Genomic DNA, 20,312 nt, shown 5'->3' on the forward strand with positions numbered 1-20,312 from the left:
GTTTATCGCAGGCAAGACACATATATTATAAGTGTGAGAGTGTGTGTGTGAGTGTGTGTGTGTGTGTGTGAGAGAGAGAGTGTGTTTAACAGGTAGTGAAGTGACATTATTATTCGCCACTCCAATTCTGCCTCGTCTCTTCAGCTAATCAACAGTGCAGGGCCAATATTATTGTTATGTCGATTTCAAAACTGATTGAGATTGAAGAGGAAGCCATTGTATTGATAGTACTTCACAAATATCACCATACGTCTAAGCTTTAATATTCAGTTATTTTCACACAAAACATCAAAAGAAAGACCAAAAATCCATATAAACATCTTTGTAGATGAGACTGTGTTATACAGCTGACCTCGGCATGGTGTTAGAAAAAGTTCCAAAACATTTCGAACATGTAGGCTATTGTGGAGCACACATATGGGGAAGTCTTTGCATGACAGCACATGTTGGTGGTGAAGGGACCGATCATAGTTAATCACCACCTACAGTACAAATACTGTACACAAACTACAAAGCACTCATCCCTACACTTGCTTAATTTATCACATAAGGAAAGTCCCCGGACAATCGAACATTTGACTCATGAACTGAACAAAAAGTTACAGTTATTGACCAGATCATCTGTTTCTGATCGAATATTGCAGATCTTGTGATGTATCAGATAAAGTGAAAGGGAGGATTGTCGTTGGCCGGATAAACCAATAGGCCACACAGCCTATTGCCTTTGTGTTTTGCCTTTTGTACATTAGCTCATATGCATGGATGGAAGCACCAATGCTTTAGCTATTGCCCATGTTTTATACACTCACACACACAAGAACACACACACCTCTCTATCAGACACACTTAGCCGTATCACGTCTGTATTCGTATGCACACTGCTTGCTTTCAGTCCCTGTTGTTTTATGTGTGCACTGTCAACATCTCAAGCAGAGATCATTTATGTTAGAGAGGCTTTTCAAATGCAACACAAAACTCATATCGAGCACGTCTGGTTCCATCATGGAGGTCCTTTTGAAAAATTAAGAGGAGAATTATTATTACTGGTATTTTTCTACAACTAGGGCCTTAGTTTTGCAGTTTTGACCATCATTCTAACAGATTATGAAAACATCTTTCTTACAAACTTTTATTAAGTGATGGAAATATTGAAAAGTCCACTTTAATCATCCATTAGGCCTACATTGCAATTATTTTAACCCAAGGAAATGCAGTGAAAATTAAGACAAATGGGAGCAATATAAGTCAATGATTGTAATATAATAACTGGATACCAGACTCCAAGATGGCGCCTAGCTCATGTTTTATCTCTTTAGGGTTTTTTTGTTTTTTTTCGTGTTGTGTGCCCCACTGTGCATGCATAGAAATAGCCTTCTACACTCTGGGAAAGTTTGACCAATGACCAAACTCAGAATACAAAGAATAATTGTTGACCTTGTTTGCAGTTCGAAGATGCCTCTTTTATAATCATGTTCAATGGGGAAAATGCCCTTTGGATCACAGGGGATATGTTTTATTGCAGTACCTACACTGGCCACTGGGTGAAAATGGCAGCAGAGCTAAAGCTACATTTACTGTTTTTGCAAGGATGCATGTTAACGTTTCTACAAAACCATAAAAAGCAGGGTGTAATACAGTAGGTAACTGTAGTTTGTAAAGAAACCTCTGAGCTCACTCACAAATTTCAAAAACACATTGTGTAACTTGTTTGGCTGATTTAAAATGAAGAAGAAAAAAGGTCAACATTATACAAGTTTTCATGCCAGAATAAAAGAAACAGCCATATAAATGTCTCCAAACGAGACCTATGCACATTCCCCTAGGTGTAGCCTGGATTGCAGCCCTAACTCGCCACACTGCATTGAGATTAATATGTCAACATATTGCTCAGCAATGCTATTTGTGAGTGTAATACTCTGATAACTGATGAGAATGATGGTGAAAACTACAAAAATAAGGACGCATCTCCTTTGAAACTGTTCAACATTAACTCAACCAGCCTTTCAGTTACCAAAGAACAGAGGACCTCCAATATGGCTGACTGAGGATGTGTTACACCAACTGAAAGCCCTACATTATTATTCTTATTGTCTGCGGTTCCACAAATAAGAGTTGCATTTGGTTAGAAAGAAATGGAAAACTAACTCTTTAGGATTTTTTTTCCCTTTGAACTGACTGCAATGTTTTTGTTCTATAGGTGTTTGCTGTTTGCTCGTATGCATATCTCCTGTATGTGTTTGTTGAGTTATGTGTGTTGGCATGAGCAGTATAGTGGTGAGAAGATGAAGCTATAATAAAATTGTCCATTAAATAGTTTCTAGATGAGTATATCATACATACAAATATACATTCTTAAATAGGAGGCTAGTTACAAACACAAAACACAATATGTACCAATAGTAAAGTCATTTTGTTTATACTGTGACAATGATATATGAGTTATTGGAACCTTATAAAAAGTAAACAAAATTTGCAAATGATAGCCTGAAATCTTAGGTACCGTTCATAATGCACACATGCATTCATATCTACTCTCAATGCTCGCACTCGTTGTCATGCACACGCCACACACACATACACCCACGCTCACACGTATTGTGAAGGTAATAAATAAAGAGAACTGGGGCTCTTTCATTCGTCTGGATCCTCCGTCTCGACATCTGTCTTCATCTTTTTTTTTCTTTACAACAGCCACCTGAAACGCAGACAAAGAAACATAATGCAAATCTGTCAGTGACTCACTCCATACTTGAGCCATTAAATGTCACATTTTTCATGTTTTATTCCAGGTTGAAATCAACAGTTAGCTGACACAATAATGAGCATATTGGTTTTAAATTCATTAAAGGGTAACACCATCAAGTTTACACGTAAAAAGTGTGTTTACAGGTCTCGGGGAGTACTACTGCATATGTGAAAAAAAGTAGTTTAAAGCATTTTGTAGCTCCAGAGGAAGCTGCATATAATCTGTTGAATTTCCTCCATGTCACTGACGTCACTTGATGTCAGTTGCATTGTGGGTAGTGTGGGTGCCAGGTTTTGAAAAAGAAGAAGAATGCATGGAATAAAAATTCAACGTTTCTGATGATTTATTTGACATTATACAATACAGGGTTCCGTAACGAAATTAAAGTTTGTTAACTCCTTCATGCTACACAAACATAGAGCATATATACAGTTATTTATATACATATATACATAAACGTGTCAGGCACTTTCCGAATTTGCATCAGGGTGAATGTAAACAGCAGCAACAAGATGGTGATGATAATATGGTCAGCATATTTATATTAAAAGTTCAACATCTGGGAAACACTGTCCGTCCACTTTGACTGTGTGAGCACAATGCATCAACAATGCAAACAGAGTCCTCCTCTGTAGTCCTGCACTCAGTCGCCCTCAAACAGCTTGATCTGGGATGCTGTGGCGGAGACAGGTCTGTAGGCACAACAGTATCTGCTTTCCAGTTGCTCCAACCTCGTCCGTTTCACCTCCCTGCGACGGGATATTAGCCAGGAGCAGCCTTAAATCCAAGCTGGATTAGCATGGCTCTTATCCCAGCTCTCCTCCCTGGGGTGGTCCGGCTAGTCAGGTTGGATGGTCGAAAGAGGTTGCGGGCAGTGTGTGTCTCAAAGTCTGCTGCTCTAAATCTAAAAAATATGTTTTCTTCTCTAATGCTGACAAATTCATTTCTGCAATATGTTTCAGCAACAAGCCAAAAACTAAACATCTGAGAAACAAAAATTTCGAAAAATCTGAAGGAGTTACCGGCTGCTGCCCTGATGAGACATTGAGCTGGACTCTCTGGAGGCTGTGACAGAGAAGAAGATACTGTCCAAGTTGGTAAGCATGTCTCCCACACCCCATTAACAACTTGCTGATTGAGGCGAGAAGTGTCTTCAGTCAAAGACTTTTAACCAAAACACGGCAGCAAGCGGCAGAGGAGATCATTCCTGCCGGTGGCCATCAAACTCATCCCTGGGGGGCTGATGAGGTCTTACTGGACTTGCTAACTTATAATTAAACTTTCCATAACTTTCATAACGGTGCAATACACCTCTTTAACTTATAACATACATGAATTTTGCACACCTCACTGCAATTTGCACACTTGTATGCATGCACATACCATCATCTATGACTCAAGAATGGTGTCATCCCATGACAAAGATTTCAGGCGACTTGTTTGTTTCAGACTCATCTTGGTCTTGGCCAGTGGTCTCTCTCATCACTACCTTGGGTTGCGACCAAGTCCAGTTAAAGGAAGAGTTCAACATTTTGAATTTTCTTATTGCTTTTGTTTTTTCCAGATGTTGGATGAACATATTGATATCTACCTCAAGAGCTTAGAGTCAGGACATGATCAGCCTAGCTCAGCCTGGCTGTCTCCAAAGTCTAACCATACAGCTATCAACAATCATTTGAGTTCAATGTCAAACTAACACTTTCACAGTATGATGTCTCGATAGTACGATAGGCAGTACCATTACAACAACATTTTGGAAAATATCTTAAGGGCCAGCCAGGGGAAAGGGAAGAACACTGGGAGATAAAGACAAAGACAGAATGGAGGATTGAAGGGGGTGAAGAGGAGGAGGAAGTGGAAGTTGACCAAGAGGGAGTAGAGGATGAAGAGGAGGAGAAACAGGGAGTAAAAGATGAAAGGGAAGGACTAGAGGATGCTGAACAAGAGGGAGTAGGGGATAGAGAGGTGGGAGAGTACAAGAGAAAGAGGAGGAGAGGATGAAGAGGAAGCTGGAGCAGAGGAACAAGAGGAGGAGTAAGAAGAGAAAGAGGAGGAGGAGTAAAGGATGAAGAAGAGGAGGGTGCTGTGGACTAATAAATAATTCATTGCCTCTCTTAGGTCCCTTTCTACCCTGACTTTCCTCTTTACCGCCTCATATCCCCCCTCTCCCTCTACTTCTCTCTGTCTCTCTACATCATTCGCCCAGCCTTTGGTAGTCAGTTCCCAGTGGAAGCAGACTTGCATATGCCAGGAATCTCTAATGTTGGATGAGCGCTCGTTTATTTGCTGCTCCTGTAGCATTCTGGTTCCAAACATACACACTTTAAGTGTCTGTGTACATTCATTTACATGTGTTTTTGGACTGGAAGTATATGCATATAAATGGTCAGTCCAATATAAAATCACTATCATTTGACTCTCGCCGCAAAAGTCAGCAGTAGCGCCCTACTGAGTCAGTTTGTTACATTTTACTAAAACCCTAATCTATTGAGGAATATGAAACATGTACTGGGAGTACTATTAACTAAAAGTTGTTAAAATGACATTTTTACATACATAGTGTATGTAGTGTGTCTCTTCAAAACATTGTCAAGGACTCAGCCTGAGTACATGGGGTGCCGCTCTACCAGGTGAGTTAACAGGGCACTCCACCAAATAAATTTGTAATAAAACAAATGAACAAACAGTAAAGCTTAAGGGCCCTGACACCAGGCTGACAGTCAGCCAATGTCGGGGCCGTCTGTGTGCGTCTATAGCCCTAGTTTTTGCAATGAGTCCTGCCTCAGTGGCGCTCGTTGGCTTATGTCAGCGGCTTTTTGGCCGATTGAACATGTAGAATAGGCTTTCATTGGCTGTTCTGGTAAGCGAAGGCCTCATTGCCAATGCCATTTGCAACTTTTTATCAGACATTTTCTTCATTAGAGGTGCATTTCCTTTCATGCAGGTGCAGAACGTACAAGCTAGTTGGCCATCAGCTGCAGTCTTTGCAGTGTGTTAAAGGGCAGCTTTTTGGCCAAGACACAGGCAATGATTGGACATGGCCATTTTCAAATGTATCTAAGAATAATTGTCCCTTTGTGAAGTACTACTGACATATGGGAATACTTTTTACAGAACATCTTGTTGCTTCTAGTTGGGTTTTTGCTTGTTCTTCCTTTCTAAATGCAGACGAACAGGACTAACTACAGCTTAACAGCTTGTCCTGTGAGAGCAGTTAAAAGCCAAAGCTTAGCTGTCAAGGTCAAGGTCACTGAAGTACTGTACCTCTGAGTTTGAGGAGACACAGTATGTAGGTAAGAATGAATGTGAAAGTGTCATCACTCCTCACTTAACTGTCGTACACTCTATAAGCCAACAAGACATTCATTGTTTGAAATGGATTCGATGTACAAATGTAGGTTTCCGCTCTCTTGGGATCAAAGAGCACCAAGTAGGTGTGTGTGTGTGAGTGCATGTGTGTGTGTGCTTGTGAGTCAGGGGGTTCCACTTGGGAAGCAGATGGAGCTGGTGGGTGGGTTTTGTGGGGCGGATTTAGCAGGCGTGGCCAGCTGCTGGCTGTCCTTTTATAGAAACAGTCTTACCCTCCCCCCAAAATGAAATCCCTAAATGTTCTATGTTGGAACACACAGATCCACAACAACGGAAAAAGGAGCTACTCAGAAAGGGGGAAACAGAACTGAAGAGAACAAAGGTGGCAAGTTACGGATTTGCATTTTTGAAACCTGTAAGAGATATCAATTGTTTTGGATAAAACCATTCATAGCAGTTATCTAAAATACATTCCTTTAAAAATGTCTCATAGTACCCCAAAACCCACATTTCTGCACAAAATTCTGCTTCAAATTCTGTCTTGATTTTTTCCACAAAAACATTTTTTGGGTTTCCAGTTATGAAAAACCCCAGGGTTTAATTCTGCAGCCCCTCCTTTATACCACTTCCTGTATAGCAACGGCCTTAGTTTGTATGTGCCACTAATAAATATAATTGTTTATGCAGATTACAATGATACTCTCTACCTCCTTAATCTCTACTAAGAGTTGTATCCATGTGGCATGGCTCCAGCGGAGGCACTGTCAGTCAATCATTTCACTGCTTTGAGCCAGACTAATATATCTCACCACCTAATGGAGGGATTGCCATGACATTTTGTACAGATATTCATGGTCCCCAGAAGATGAATCCAACTGACTATCAATCATCTGACTTTTTGACTGTGTTTTTGGTGCTAGATATCAAATGTTAGCAATGTGACATGCTTAACTACAGGTGGTGAACAGAGCAAACAATATAACGTATGAATATCAGCTTTTAAGCATCGTCATTGTGAGCATGTTTGCAAGCTGATGTTAGCATAGATCAAAGTTCCACTGTGTGCCAAACACAGCCTCACAAATCCACTGTAGATGCTTTGTCTTGCCAATCCACCATGTGTCTGACTAAAACCAGAGAAGCCTTAAGAATCAGACTTTATGCTCTTCACACCAAAAATGATTGACATAATTTTTAACTATGCATGTCCTGAGACAGGCAGAGAGATGCATTTTTTATTAGCTCATACCAACTGTAGGGCATGAACTGATTCTGAGCTTTTGCTGATAATAACCCACTCTGCTAAAAGAAAATGCTGAGATTTTCTTACTTGAACCCACACTTTAGCTGCCAAATGTCCCCTGTTCTCTACTGTTTGGTTTAAGGCAGAGGACAGTTTTGGACTGTACTGTATTGAGAAGTGTCTCCAGTCTGACCTGTGGACATGGCAGGTCATTTGTGAGCTAAAATTTGACTGATAGGTACTTTTGAATCCAAACACTAATGTTTGAAACCCCAAATAACAGACCAGAGTGGAAATCTGCAACATGAACCGGTCCAACCTCAAACCCATGAACTCAGCAATCTCTACCACCTCATTTCCCCTTTGCCTGCTTCCATGTTCTATTATAAATCATCTCCTCATTCCCAAGTTTCTAACAGGCACTCCTCTCCCAAACACCGACAGTTGCCCCTGATGCCTGATCCTGTGTAATGAACTGAGTCAGAAGTCAGACTGCCATTAAATGTCACTCACTGAACACCCCGAGCTGGGAAGGTGCTGATGGTTTAATAAGCTGCTTTTTTAGGGCTCCGTTTGTAAGTATGTATGTTATTTACACGTGTGTGTGTGTGTGTGTGTGTGTGTGTGTGTGTGTGTGTGTGTGTGTGTGTGTGTGTGTGTGTGTGCTTATGAGTCAGTGTGAGAAGGGCTTTTCTTGGTATTTGCTGGAGTAGATGTGAGTGAATTTGGATTTTACTTTAATTTACATGTACATATTCCCACTGGAACTTGACTTGGACTTGAAATTTCCAGAGATTTTTGGTGTTGTGCTGCCACATCAACAACTAACAAACACGCCACTGTTTCTACAGTGTATCGATAATGAACAGAAGCAGGGAGGAAGAGCCAGTAAGTGAGTGTTTCCACATGCAGTGTTACACAAACACATACAGCGTTTGTATAGTAGAAAACTGTCAACACAGAGGCTACTTAGGTTTGTTTAACAAGGAAATGGAGCTGTTTGCTCTGGTTTCTCAGGTAATCCAGTTTGGATTAACTTGTAAAACTATCATAGTGAGAGTCAGACAGGCCTGGGCGTAAACATCTGCAGCCTGCTTCAGTACTAAGCCTGGTCATTGTACCAGTTATGAGGAAATCCATACGGCCCATCTGTGAGGCAAAACAGCAGCCACAAAGAAATAGCGAGCACAAAGATGAAAGGAGAGGAAGATGGAAAAATGAACTATAAAGGGAAGGACATATTGCAAGTATTATACAAGGCCGCAATAAACAATTAACCCCAAGTAGCTGTCTGGTGTTAATGGGTTGTGTTTGTGCTGATGCGGCGGACTGTAAGCTAACTGTCCCAGTACACACACCACCAAGACTGGCTGTCCAAGCTGTAGTGTCCCTGGGCTCATTAAGTAGAGACCTGCTGGATGGCGGAGCATCAGCAGGGCAGCCTGGCGGCCTTTTGTTCAAATATGTGATCTGGATTAAATTACAAATGTACCTATAATTTTTCTCATGCTAGTTTAAAATGTGTGAGGGGAGAACCCCCAGACCCTTGTCAGATTGTCCCACCCACAATTTAGCAGCGGCCTGACATAGACAGGCTATAATTAAATATCTCCAGTATAATAGGTTGAGAACTAAAGTGGGCTGGGCCATGAAGTTCCTGGGCTGAAAATGAGTCCCACTCCAGCCCTACCTGCCCAGCTCCAAACGGCTGACAGGCACAAGCAGCTAGTGACCAAAACCAGAGACCAAAACCAGAGCTAAAAGGAGATGAAATGTTGGACATACATTCTTCAAGTGGACACAAACACGATGTTGAACCCAGTCTGTTGGGTGTGTTCACACGCAACTGTTTGCTATAAAGTTCCCTCCAAGTGGTAAAAAAGTCATTCTTGCCACTTTTTTTTTTACGGCTTGAACAACCTTCTGGTTTGGCGAGCCAATTATAGGGCTTTAACAAAGACATCTGTTGGATCAATAATTTTGTGATGTGGAAGGCTATCTGAGATACACAAAGTGTGAAAACCAGACACACCACTTAACAAAAGGACACTGATGCCATTGATTGAGCTGGTTTCAATGTGAGACAACAAAACATGAACAGGAGGATTTGTGACTAACTGATGAGCCGGGGAGCAGCCGACGCACCTTGGGGGCCTCCCCCTACATGAGGAGGAGATTCCACAGAGGCTCTGCCCATTGATGTGCACTCTGCTGCTTTAGCTGGGAAAGTTGTTTTAGTTTGATGCTCATGGCTTACAGCCCTAACACGCCATGTCTGAGCGGCACCACAGAAGCTGTGGACGCATCACCTCTGAACATGACAGGCTAAAATGAGCTTCATTCATGAGCTTTTGCAGTCTCAATGGAATACTGTTTATGGATTTAAAGATACAAAATCTGTAGAAATTCTTACATTTCACCATTTTCATGCCACAACCATGCCTATAAAGGGGACAGGAATTGTCAAAGTCCTTCCTCTACATCTCAAGAGTTTAGCAAACTACAGGACTTTTATGCATTTCCGTCTGTGCATGGCTCCTCAGTAATGTGGCTGTGAAATAATAGTGGTCCAGATACAGTTGGTAGGAAAAGGGAAAAAGAACACTCAGCTCCGCGGCTTGCAGACGTGCCACCTCTCTCTGCTTTAATACAAACACTTTCTTCTTTGTTATTCTTGCCTCAGTTGTGTGGGCCAGACTCAGTGAATATGAGTCTCTAAAGCATGCATAGACACAATCCCAACACACACACACACACACGCACACACACTTATGTACCACAGACAGCCTGCACTGTGCAGCACATTCATGTGTTTCCTATTACCGCAGCATAGTCTTTCTGTTCACTTTCACCAGAATCAGCACTTATTAGCTTGAAACACATCCCAACAAATTCTGCTCACACAAAAAAAGTCCATGCACATTCACAACCATACACTCAGGATACAAACATTAACTCATCAGGATTTGTAACTTTAAAACCAAACATAAAAAACTGTATAACACACAAACAAACTCCAGTTTACATCATGTACTACACATCATTCCACAGAGACCTGACTCTTCTTGTGCAGGTGAAAATGATTATACATACTGCATGCACTGAGGTTGTTGGTTTGAAAGGCAATGGCGACTACCATTTTCTCAATCAACACTGATCTGGAGTGATACAATGACCCATGTTAACAGCATGGCAAGTTACAATCTCACTTAAAGTGCAGTAAAAACTTATTCATCTCCAGTCCTCAGCTCAGCTTGTGTTCTGCTGTGTGCAGCTGTGGTGAAGAGTAATGAGTGTACACTGAGGGTCAGAGAATGCCCCGGTTGGAAACGCCTTCATCCACGAACTTGCAAACACACCCACTCGCCGGGTTTCGCCAGATTCCCATTCCATAAATCCTTGTTTGGGGGTATGTTTTTCTTGTCTGGGGCCTGGCTGGCTTCCCCCTCACTGGGGTTTATGTAAGGTGATGGAAACACTGAGAGGAGGGTGGAGGACACAGATGGGAGGATGAGAGCAATAGAATGTAGCTGGAAAGGAGAGCAAAGAAGAAAAAGCTGGGTAAGTGCATTTTGTCAAGTGAAGAGTTGGTATGGGAGAGAGATTTAGAAAGAGGATAAAGAGAAATGCAGAGCAGATACCAGACGAGGAAAGTTAGCAGCATGAGAGGCTGCTGCTTGGCATCTACAGTACTTGAGAGGTTTCGCTGTTAATGTGACTCACCCTCCAAATCAGCTGGCCTCCTCATGGGCCCCACCACAGAGCCCACCATCACCCTCCATTAGCCCAAAAAACATGTAAAAATTCCATAGGCTTTTTGTTGAGGGAACCAGGGATATGCTAACTTCCAGGGTTAGCCTACAAAAATACGTCATCGCTGCAGCACTCTATTGCATTTTGACTGATAAATTGGTTTTCCACTACGAATGTGGAATCTAGCTAGCCTTGCTTGCTAGTCCAGAAACCTCAGCACTTCTTACGTTCGTCTGTAATTCAAATAACAGAGTGATGAATACAGTGCTGTGGTCACAAACCTAGGAAACACAGACAGATTCCTTAAGCTAATGCCAGCTCAACCCTTTCTTTAACCCCCCCACCACCATTCGACCTTCTGCCCCCCAAAAGTCTTTTTTTATTAAATAACATAAATATGCCTTTGAGCCATACTCTCTGTGCTTCTAAATAAAGATAGGTCTTTAGATGCAAACATATTGCATATCTGTGATTTATCTTTTGAATATGTTTTCAAAAATATGTCTTTAGGCTATCTTTTATTTCTTTACAAGACCATGAGTCTAAAAACATGCTAGCAGCTCTGTGTGGCTATGTAGACACAGGTCTCGGCCTACATAATGTCTAACAGTCACTGTGTACAAGTAGAGCTTGTAAGCATGCTAAAATCAAAACAAAATCACAGCTGAGGCTGATGGGGATGTCATTGGTTCTTCAAAATTGAAATTTAGATTGGATGATGGTGCCAGATGAAACATCAGGATCACAACAGTCTGAATGTCTGTACCAAATTTCACGTAAATCAATTCCCGGTACGGTGACATTTTACTCCAACCCAAAAAGGTCAACATGCTCATGGCACTAAGGTAACAAGCAGAGGTCATTGGAATTCCTCATCCAGAAACCATGAATGTCTGACCCAAAATTATGTGCCAATGTATCAAGTACATCTTGAAATGTTTTACTGGATCAGTGGAAACTTCGATATTGCCATCCTTAGAGCTATACTGCTAAGTATAGCTGAGTGGCTAAAACATTTGCCAGATGTTCCCCTTCAAAAATGTGTACACTTCATTCATACTTCTATCTTAGACCTCAATGTTTGCATTGTATGCACAGAATAAAAAGCATGATATATTATGAGAAACAAGCAGGCGTGTACATATGAGTAATTTGTAATAGTAAGTTGCTCATGAATGACACATTAGACATCAAAACACGACCACTGCAGACCAGTTATTAGATGTATGAGTAGCATCAGTGGTGTATAGGAAAGCATCAAATGAAATACATTATTGACATGAATCTCTGTAGGAAGCCAATTGTAAGTTATGGGATGCTATGGAAGTATGTCAACATTAACATGAATCAGTGTTCTTCTCCACTGTTAGCAAAGTATTGCGGACTTGAAACAGACACGTCTTACATTGTGTCTGCTCTGATATACAGTAGTTTCAGTTTATGTTAATTAATTACATGAATATGTGTTTAGTTCCCTCTGTTATAAGCTGTGCCTGATTGTATGCCTTTGGAAGCCAAATAGGGGAGAAAAAAGTAGTTTGGAAACTTGGCTTGCTTACAAGCTAGGGTGTTTCATTTGAGGGCAGTTAGCTTTGTTGAGCCAGCTGAGCTTTTGCCAAACTCATGGTGAAAGGCTCTATTAAATTCATCATCATTCCCAAGACAGCTTCAGTAGCTGTTCTGGGGTGTTTGCAAGTAAAAAATGTGTGTGTCTCTCTACACATCAGGCAACTGTGCCAAGAAAAACAGAAGCAAGACAAAGTCTAAAGCCCTGCTAGCAGCCCATGGAGGCAGCAATGTTCATCATACTGCATACGACTAAAGTCAACAACAAACTGAAGATTTTGCTATAGTGCTACCATTAGTGTGGCTAAATATGTAAAGTGTGACGTCCCCCTGCTTGTTACTTAACCTGTACTGTACTATTATGCAGCAGGTAGCCTGCCTGGGAGGAGGAAGGTCCCTGTAGTTGAAGCTCCCGGGCCCGGTGTGCTCACTTTGAAAGCCCCACCTACCATGGCTGTAGGCCACCTAACACATCTCACACTCATGCACATACGCACCCTCACCACTGACGTTACCGATAAAACACACCTCATCTTATCCTCAGTTAATTTTGTGTTGTAAATTATGCTATTTTGTTAAATAAATGTCTTATTATTGGGTCTCCCTCGTTTTTGTCATGGTTTTAGAGCTGGGTCATGACAAAAATCTGTCCTGAAAGTGGCACAATAAAAGGGTTGATTAAAATTGAATAGGTTTATCCTCTTGGGAGCAGAAAGGGGCTTAATAAAGTACCTGGAATCTGCCAGTTAGGTTATGATGTACAGAATTTTGTGTTTAAAGCTCAGATTATGGTTTGAGGGTGGCACTTTTTTTTCAAAACATTTTGCTCAAACCAATACTTTGGATATAATAGGATTCATACTCTGCGGGTGATGAACATCGAGAGCTAATTTTAACTTGAGATACTCAGTTACACAAAAAAGCTCATGATTGTTAATGATGGTTCATCCATGTTCTCACTATATCTCATGGCACTTTGCCCGTGAGACTTAAATGGTTACAACTGGAACTTTTGACTTGGTGATGCCAGGTAGTCATGAAAACAATGACTAAAAATTCCTCTGGGCATGACAACTTTTACCAAATTGTGTTAGACAGACCAGAACAATAAAAAGTACAGAACGTTTCTGAGGGAACATCTTGTTTTTTCAAAAGGCCTCAGGGAAAGTGATGCCTGTCGCTGTTCGACCTTATCTAAAAGAATAAAAACTGCTCCTGCACAAAGCACTGCTGCATTTTGATGACTACACAGATTGAACTAATTGGAAGTTTTATCAGAAAAATCTCAGTGGGCAGCTGTACCTCTGCAAACATTCAGTATACTGACAGCACCTGCTGAAACTACACTGTCATTGGACTGTATGACAATACAACTGATGGTTTATTCATCAGCAGAGCAGAGGGGGACACACTGTTGGGCTTAAACCCTGTGATATAACATCCCATCTCCATATCCATCGCTGTTCTCTGATGGACCAGTGGGGGAAAGATCAATGCTTTTGCTGGCATACATTTATCTATTCCCAACTCTATATCCATATGGCTTATCCTGCAGCTCTCTTCCCCCTCCCATTAACCTATATCAGTCAATCACCAGTCTGTATACATGGTATCAGGAGGTTCCCAATGTCAAAATCAAGGCCTTTAAGAATTTTCTCAAGCTGCAAGGAAGTGGAATCGTGGCTTTAACCACTAAAGTAAAGGAACACAGTGGGTAAAGCACCCTCTGTATTAAAATGTGATTTATCTAAACCTGAATGAGTTAACTTCCTCTATGCGCAAAGTTTAAGACTGATGGACGGACTGACCACCGAACATTTTCTATCCTTAGACTCCGATCAATTGGAAGGAATAACCTTGTGAATATAACTACTTACAACTTCAGGATTTAAAAATACACGCATATCTTCTGCCTACTCTCCATAAACTATTCTAGGGAAAAATTCAGTGTCTTTCTCTATGACCAGTTAAAACATTAAAGCCTGAACATTGCGAAACACTTTGCAGTTTGATCTCTTTGACAGGCTATTTATACAGCAAGGCTTAAACCCTCACCCAACTGAGGCTCACGATGAAGACATCAACACACCGCAGCGAGCCTAATCTCTCCAAGATAAATCTGTCATGAAAATGATAGTAGAATAAAGAGATTTGTATTACTTTAAAAGCCTGTTTTCCATCCTGTTTTATCTTTTTTAGTGTCACCAACCATTCCCTGCATTGAGAGATTCATTTCTAATATTATCAGTGACAACTGGTCTTAAAACAGCACCGCAGGAGTCACAGTAAGGCACACTATACAGAGCAGGTTCATGAAGTTTGGTTAGAATTTAATAGAGGATAGTTATATAGGATTTGATTCCACAGCAGTGATCCCAGATCGCAGTGGTCTGTGCTGGTAATACAGCATCATTTGCCTAATGTAGCCAATGATGTTCCTCTCCACAAGAGAAAACTAAACCAACCTCATTGGTCACAGTCATATTTTTAGCCACAGTATGCAGTAGGGTGTGCTTGTCCAGTGTTATAAGATCAATGAATTGTTTCTTTAACTTCATATTTAACATAGTGATTCTTAGGGCTTTTGTAAAGCTATGAAACTTGTTAGATTTCTTTTCTGCATGGCAGTATGTTAGAATGAAGGGAGTTGGGCCCATATAAATCAGGCCTTTACTGAACAGGTACTACATTGGGTTGAGCGTACAGGCCCGTATTAGGTTGGGTTATTGTTTTAGAGACCACCAAAACTTGTGATTCTGCTGCTGAAGAAATTCATTAATTCTGACAAGGAGAAAAACAAATAACATCATAAAATATTTATATCAAACTGAAGACTTTACAAATTCAAATTAAGACATGTTAATATTTTATGGGGCTTGATACATTTGAATTTAAATTATTTAGGGATTTTAAGGTTTCAGAGAGGCAATTCATGACACGGAGAAAACTATGTTTAAAAAAACGGTGTGGAATGAATCACAATCAGGTCAGCACATCTATTTGTACACAAAAAATATCAAAATCTCTTCATCCCTTGAGTGCAGATGCATGCTCTCAAGGGACAATTCACACTACTTGGTTAAAAAGCTTGTGAAGATGTCTAAAAGAAACCAGTGTTTTCTGTTGTTAGGTGACGGGACGCACACCTCAGTCTCTGGTGTTAAAGTCAAACACGTTGTAAGCCCAACCATCTCTTCTGACCTCCTCCCTAAGGGTCCAGACTCACTAAATTGACATCGAAGAAGCAGTAGTGATGAATGTCGACTATTGTGTCACCTCACGTCGTCATGTTAGCCAAAAAGCTGCACTTAAACACAGCGCAAAGACTACAGTCGATGGCTAATCAGCTTGTATGTTCTGCACCTGTATGAGAAGAAATAACTGCGGATATAGAAATCACTGTTATGATGAAGCACACCACACCAAAAGGTGCAAATGGCACTGGTGATGAGGCAAAGGCAAAAAATGGGCAAAATTATGGATATTAGTCTAACTGGACATGTGCCAATGGTGCAGGACACACTGGCCCCAACACTGATGGACATCTGGCCATTGTGTCATAATCTGCTCTGTTCAGCTTGACGCGACTGCGACCGTCTCCGTAAAAAAATAGACTTGCTGCACATTCTCCGTGGAGCAGAGCGGAGAGCCACTTCTGGGACACTGCTGAGCCGTGTGCCGTGGCGCAGCCGATGGAAACATGAGCATTGATTAGAACGGCGATCGTATCGCGGCCGTAACGGTTCTGGTGGACTCTAGGGGTAAGAGATTGAGTAGTGTTAAACAGCATCCTACCTCTGCATTTGGTTGTCAAGACAAAGTAAACATTTCACTTTAAGTGTCTGAACTAACAACATATGCTGTCATTTTTCTGATGAGGAAAGTTTTGATTCTACAGTTGAAAAACACAACATTTCACAAGAGGTGAATGTAAATACTGGGTGGTTGCATTCTGGGCTCCATAAAGCTTTGAAATGACAGTGTGGAGAGCAGACTCCCACTGCAGCCAACTGCTGGGGTTGTACGGTCAAGTGAAAAGCCAAGAGGCCAGTAGGTTAATTTTAGAGCTCTGTGGTGTCAGTGGGAGTCTGCTGCTACCCCTCTGTTTATGCTTCTTGCAAGCCTGTTTGGGCCCTGCATACACACTCTGCATACATTTCATACATCCCTTTCTTCTCAGTTTCAGAAACATGTGATAGGTGGTTGGTCTTGAGAGCTAAGCTGCAAGATCATATAGTTGTGGTGGCATTCTGGCAGCTGTGGTGTCACTTTCCTGTGAATTACAGCTTGTGTTGAAAAGACTGGGTGTTGTCCACACTGGAACACGGACACCGTATCCTATTCCAGAGAATATTTGTTTGGAAAGCCACCCTGACATTTTGAATTGTTGGGCTGGAGACAGCATCGACAAGCCATTGTTCCTGCTTGAATGCATAGAGAAAATATACCTGAAACATGTAACACTGATTGTTCTCTTTTCAGAGAGAATTTTTACATTTGAAAACATAACCATAGGACATTTTATACCAGTGCTTCACTGAAGCAATGAAACTTTCCACTGCAAAACATTTTGTGCTCCAAATTCAATCAAGCTTGAACCAGGTAAACGTTATGCAATGATAAGGCAGCTATATTTCCATTATTACCATTCAAAAGCCTGTGAGCTTGTACCCAATACTAAATGGGCCATCTAAACATGTTAGTCTTCCTCCATCACAGTGAAGGGGCTGCTTCTGCTGGCTGTGAAAGCTGCTTTATTGAGGCCTAAACGGCTGCATTTAGTGAGGAAATCAGCTTGAACATACCATTCTATTTCTGTACGTTCTCCTCTCTCTTCCTAATGGGATTATAGGCAAATAGAGACAGAGAGGGCATGGCAAATAGAGAAAATTTAGGCATTTAGGATGTGGGAGAGACTGTGAGTAACATCTACATAAATTTATGTGCATGTGTCTTTAATTGTCTGTGTCTGTTATAGCAAGTTTGTTTGTGGGTATGCGCAATAGTGGTTGGTCTTATGTAGACAGTATGTGAACAGCAAAAATCTCCACTTGTGCACTCGTGACACCAAAAGTTAAGGAGATTGCCATGAAATGCATGCAACACATTCATGCACCTCATGGGAAGAACCCTTTTAATTTAGAATACTCCATGATGTTTTATCTAGTGCCACCTTGTAGCTTGTAGATTTTTCCAGTTTTCTAGTATCATTAGACATTGTCCATAGGGAACAGTTCTGCACAACACAATTTATGCCAATGTTCAATGCAAATACTGAAAGTAGTGGACCCTTTATGTGACAGAAACATAAGGGTGTAGAAATTGGGGTGGTGGATGGGTGAGTAGCAGGGATGGAGAGAGTACATAAATATTATACTTATATACTGACTTATGAAATATACTTTGATAGTGGTAAAAAGTAGGTAAATTAGAATGTAATCTGAGCAAATGTTACTGCATTACATTTTTAAAACAGGGGTGGGTGGGGTTGTTCAAGGAAAAAATGATGATGATGATGATGATAATGGGTTAGGGATAATGATGATAAAAAATACTGTTGTTTAATCAAAGAACGGTGCATTACTTTTGACTTTTGGACTGTTATTGTTGTGAAAAATGTCACAGTTTGGTTATATTTAGGCACCAAAACATCTTGGTTAGGTTTAGGAAAAGACCACATTTTGGGCTAAAATAACTACCTTCATGTTACTTACGTAACGTAAATAACTTGTCATTGTCATTTATGTACGTCAGCTTTTAAAACAAATCAGTCTTGACTATTGACCACAAACAGACACAGACCATGTCTCTGGGGGTAAAGTCCAGTGTACCATTCAACCACCCATCGACCCAGACTTTTCCACTCTACTGCACTAGAGGGGTGCTTCAAACAGTGACGCTATATGGGTAACTACAGTGTTAAACTTAGAAATGTAGGGCCACTGACCAGGCTGCTGTTTTTGAATGATGTGAATCATATGCTTTGGCCTTCACAGTCACCAGATCTCAACCCATCTGAACACCAGCAGTATGTAAGATTTTGAAGTGCCATCATCAGAACAATAAACAGAGTAATATCTTTTAGAAGAATGCTGTTCATCCCTCCAGTAGAGCTCCAAAGACTTGTAACAATGACAAGGAGCACCGAACCTGTTCAAGACTCAAAGTTGAACAAAAAATGACAAAGATTCCAGTTGTCCCCAATATGTATATTACATATTCAATCTGATGATATAGGCTGTATAAATAGCTGGTTCTGTGGCTGTACACTGGTACACAAAGCTGGTCTCTTCCAAGTTCACAGTTCTTAGACCTTGTGGTTTGGAGCAGATTTAATAATAACAATAAAAGTCTACTTCCTCTCGTAAAGAGAATGCCAGTAAAGGAGCAAAGGACTGAAGTACACTCCCCTGAATCTAATCATGCAATCATTAATATCCTTATATGTCTTCCCTATAGATAACAAGGAGAGCAACAGAGTTTGTGGATTTACATTAGATTCATGCTCTGTCCTCATTAGATTTTCTCAAGGAGGGAAGAGAGTGAGATGGGATAGGGATGGTCATTATAACACGCGATGTAATTAGGCAGTCAAACCCCCTCCTCCCCACCAGCTGTACATTCCATAATCCATATTCAAATGCAGCGCTGACACAGAAACAGCAGTGTGAAGACCAAAGAGCACCACTGACACTGCTCAGCACTCCGTGCCGGCTTTTGTGATGTGTTGTGGGGTTTTTGGAAGGCTCTGGAAGGGTAGGGACTGTAATTTGAAGGACCACTGGTTTGGATAATGAGCTCTGTGTTGTCCTCTCTCTTACAGATAGAAATGCAGACAAACACAAAAACAACCAAATGAGAGACTGCAAAGCCGGTCTCGATGCAAATCGCTGCTCCTTCTACTTTACTTCCTCTAACTGTACAAGAAACACCATGTAATGAATAAATAGGAAAACATTGAGGCATGTGATCCTTTATTAAATCCTTCATCTTTTGTCCTCATGCAGCTTCTGCAAGAGAGCAGTTCAGCCTGCTGCTGTTTGGCCTGCGGTTTACAATTCTGTGTGATGAAGATTTAGTTCAGCATCGCCCCCTCTGGAGAACTCTATTGTCAAGTGTATTAATTAGCCTATTTTGTGTAAGTATAACGATCTGCATAGTTTAGTTAATTTACGAGGCATGCATAAGAATGATGGAGGAGGATTGCAGAGGAGGATATCTGCTTGGGAAATTTGTTTCATATTTACATAATTATTTAGAAGCTCCTGCTGATGCTGAAACTGAATTTTTTGGGCTTTAATTTATTCCAAAAAGCTTGTGTTTGCTCAGGGATTGTGCACAGGGACTCAGCTGGTTAATCAAGAATATGTATAATTCATTTTCCAAGCATGGGGTCTGGCACTGAGGCTGTCAAGATGAGCTTTTCTAAATGTAATATTTTCACTTTCTCCCTGTGAAGTTGAAGCCATATACTCTGAAGACTTAGACTATATCAATAGTGCCCAGCCTAAACATCATGTAATAGGAGGATTTTCTGAGGATGACAATATGGGTCTACTGCTGCCTCCCCCATCCCCCCTCCTGCTCCTACCTCCTGCTTCCATCTATAAACCCCTGCTGAGACCCCCATAAGTCAGTCTGAGGCTGCTTACACAAACAATTAGAAGATATTTTTGGCTTCCAAAAAAAAAAGAA

The 20,312-nt window shown here is 41.0% G+C and overlaps 1 protein-coding gene across 1 annotated transcript in view; it reads right to left on the reverse strand.

The window, feature by feature from the left end:
* Window positions 1-1,131: 1,131 nt before the first annotated feature.
* The window catches only part of cdk14 (cyclin dependent kinase 14), a 193,113-nt gene continuing 173,932 nt past the window's right edge, over window positions 1,132-20,312 (reverse strand). The window contains exon 15 of the mRNA XM_073486226.1: window positions 1,132-2,695. The gene's annotated coding sequence lies outside the window, so the exon portion shown is untranslated. The remainder of the gene's footprint in view (window positions 2,696-20,312) is intronic.

Source organism: Pagrus major, chromosome 17 (assembly GCF_040436345.1).
Source record: "Pagrus major chromosome 17, Pma_NU_1.0".
Classification (NCBI taxonomy): domain Eukaryota; kingdom Metazoa; phylum Chordata; class Actinopteri; order Spariformes; family Sparidae; genus Pagrus; species Pagrus major.